This window comes from Elephantulus edwardii, unplaced genomic scaffold (assembly GCF_000299155.1).
Source record: "Elephantulus edwardii isolate Elephantulus edwardi_28Jun2011 unplaced genomic scaffold, EleEdw1.0 scaffold00312, whole genome shotgun sequence".
In the NCBI taxonomy this organism is placed as follows: domain Eukaryota; kingdom Metazoa; phylum Chordata; class Mammalia; order Macroscelidea; family Macroscelididae; genus Elephantulus; species Elephantulus edwardii.
In genome coordinates, this window is record NW_006400062.1 from 2314035 (window position 1) to 2317614 (window position 3580).

The window sequence follows — 3580 nt, forward strand, 5'->3', positions numbered from 1 at the left end:
TTAGGGCTGTTGTACATAGGGTCGCTATGAGTCGCCGGCGACTTGACGGCACATAACAACAACAACAACAACAACAACCTTAGAACCTTTTGTTTTTGTTGAAACATTCTTCTAGGTCATATAGCCTGGTGTGTTCACTTGCTGTACAGCGGTAACTTGTGGTTGCTGTGAAGCTGAACACTATGACTCAAATGCGTTAATGTTTACCAGTGTTGGACAGTGTTTGGTGGGCCTCCCTGATTCAAACAAGCTTGGAAGCAGGAGTGGCATCCACTTCCATAATAGCTTGCCTCTGGAAACCCTATGAACCTGGACAGAGAATGAAAGTCACATAAGTGTTGAGGACTTTCCTTCATAGGGTCACTATCAGTCACTTATGACTCGACGGCACTTAACAACAGCAACTACCTTAGAACAGTATCTGACAGACATTTTACAGAAAGAAACAGATGAAGGATATTTCCTAATTATAGCCGTAACCCCCGCCCTTGGCATGTGTGTCTCGCCCCATCTCTTCCCCTCCTCCACAAACATCCCCTTTCACTCCTGCCTACCACATTCAACACCTTCTTCCCCTTATCCAACCCTTGTTATGGTGGTTTAAGTTTCAAGCTTTCTGTGCTTTTGTGATGCCTGAAACCTCACAGCTGCAGGTCTCTTTGCTGAGGCCACATTCACTGAACACAGGGCCTGCTTGTAAAAGTAGTAGAAAGCCACTCTTGTATATCAGATCTAGAGGACACATCACCCTCTCCTGACTCATCATCCTCTCCTGGGAGATTATCCAACTGTGACAGCAGCATACTGCAAATGCAAGAGAAGAGGCAGTAAGTCAGAAGAAGTCAATCCTGAAGTAGAAGTTCCAGGCAAAGGATCTCAGAAACATCTGGATAGAAACCGTTCTCTATTTGCATATAGTTAGTATTTATTGTTACTATGTTAAGTACCATCAAGTTAACCACAACTCAGAGTAATCCTAAAAAGAGATCTCAAAATTATCTTGTGGGGAAATCCATATCCCTGAGGGTCTTCCTCTTTATCTTTTACCTTCTACCTCTCTCATTACGTTGTCTGTCTCTAACGGTTGTCTGTCTCTAACGACTGGTTCCTCCTGAAATGATGTCCTATGCAAGTGAGATGACGTTTCACCATTTTGCGTCTAGGAATTATTGTAGTTGCATTTCCTTTGGAACAGAGTTGTTTGTTATTTTTACAATCTATTTAATATTCTTCATCAACATCATAATTCAAAGGCCGGGGTTTTTCTTCAGTCTCCCTTATTTTTAAAAAAAATAATTTTGTATTGATTTGCTTCTAAAAATTTGTATGTATACATTTTGTTTTACATTATTCTCCATTCGCATTGTTTTTCACACCATCATTTCTATTTATTATGTTTTATAAAATTAATCACCATAGGATTAAGTCCATCATTACCTTGTCTTTTCAGGCTGGATCTTTCCCATTTCCTTTATACCCTCACTCCACCCACTAAATTGTGCATCCCTGTGATTTCACCCCTACCTGTCCTCACCCCCCTTCTCCCACCCTTTTCCCCTTGGGACCTCATATATGTTTTACTAGTCATCCTTCTATTTTTACAATAAGGGTCTTAGCAGAATTTGTCCTTACAATACTGAGTTGGTTCTATCAACATAACGCTCTCAATTCTCTCCCAAGTTATATAGTATTTTACAAGATTATTGCTCCTGAGTGCTGCATAGTATTCTATTGTGTGAATATACCACAATTTCTCAATCTATTATCCAACATTCAGATGTATCAGAAGCAATTGAAACTAGTAAAATATGGATGAGATTAAATTTATTGTTCAAATTTGCATCCTTACTCTTTGGATTTTTGGATAGGGCCCTAACAGATTTCCCCAATTCAACATGTCCTTTAAAATTTCTTGACTGCTGACACCAAGAGTGTTGATAATTGCTGTGAGTAAAATGGAATAATTGACAAGTTAAATCTACTCTTGATTTATCACAATGCTAACTATTGACACAGTTGTGAATTTAAGTTTTCTTAATATTAATATCAGAGAGCAGGACAATGACTAAGGATGGAAGGAGAAGAATCAATGTCTTTGAGTTGTGGTACTGGAGAAGAGTCTTGAACATACCATGGACCTCCCCCACCCCCTCCACGAAAATAAATAGGTCTGTCTTGGTGAGGTTAAACCAAACTTCTCCTTGGAGACTAGGATTTTGAAGCTCCATCTCACATTCTTTGGGTGTATGGCCAGAAGAAACCAGTCTTTCGAGAAGGACATCATACTTGAAAGGGTAGAGGGACAGTGAAGGAGAGGAAAACTACAGATGAGATGGATTGATACAGTAAGTGGGGAAATGGGAATAGGTGTGTTGGAGTCAGTGAGACTGGCTCATGACAAGGCAGGGTTCACAGCTGTTGTTCGTAGGGTTCCTATGAGTTGAAGGTGACTCAATGGCACATAACGACGACAACAACAGTGTTGATATGTGACCCATACTGAAGGCTGTAATCTTATCTTCTTCAGTAAATTCTTCAAGACCTCCTCCCTTTCAGCAAGCTAGTTTGTGTCATCTGGATAACACAGGTTGTTGAAGAATCCTCTTTAAATCTTGATGCCACATTCTCCTTCATACACCAGCTTCCCAAATTATATGCAGGAAGCTCATAAGGACAAAGTAAAGTATTATAATGAAATGTGCAAAGACCTGGAGTCAGAAAATGAAAAGTGAAGAACTCATCCAAGCATTTCTCAAGTTAAAGGAACTGAAGAACAAATTCAAACCTCAGTCTGCAATACTTAAAGATGCTGTGGTAAAAATATTGAATGGCGAGTGGCGCGTCGGGGCTTTGACAAGATATGGCTGCGAACAGTATGTCGGACCCACGGAGGCCAAACAAAGTGCTTAGGTACAAGCCGCCTCCGAATGAGTGTAACCCAGCCTTGGATGACCCGAAGCCGGACTACATGAACCTACGCGGCATGATCTTCAGCATGTGTGGTCTCATGCTCAAGGTGAAGTGGTGTGCTTGGGTTGCTGTCTACTGTTCCTTCATCAGCTTCACCAATTCCCCGAGCTCAGAGGATAGCAAACAGATGATGAGTAGTTTCATGCTGTCCATCTCGGCCGTGGTGATGTCGTATCTACAGAATCCTCAGCTCATGACACCTCCATGGTGATGCCAGTCTTGACGGGGGCGGAGGTCACATTCTAGGTGCCATCTATTTATCTTGCCTCAGGCCTGGCCTCAGGCTGTTGAGTTTTCTGTCCATGGCTGAGACCTTAGGCTTCTTCCCTGGTGAGGCATCTCAGGACTCTCAGCTGAGTGGACCAAGCCCTCTTCTGGAACTCATGAAGAACAAACATCCTGAGCCTCCACCTGGACCGTCCTTCCTCACCCTGCTTGCTGCTGGTGGGAGTGGTGTCCGTTTTTTGAGTATTTCCACTTTTCTTGTTGCAATCAGTTAATAAAATTTATCCCTCGAGCCAAAAAAAAAATATTGAATGGCATAGAAAACATTAAGAGAAGATGGAAGGAATACACAAAGTCACTGTACCAAAGAGAATTTGGCTGATAA

General features: G+C 41.8%; 1 pseudogene; it reads left to right on the forward strand.

The window, feature by feature from the left end:
* The first annotated feature begins 2860 nt into the window (after window positions 1-2860).
* Window positions 2861-3181, forward strand: LOC102872676 (annotated as a pseudogene).
* Window positions 3182-3580: the final 399 nt, after the last annotated feature.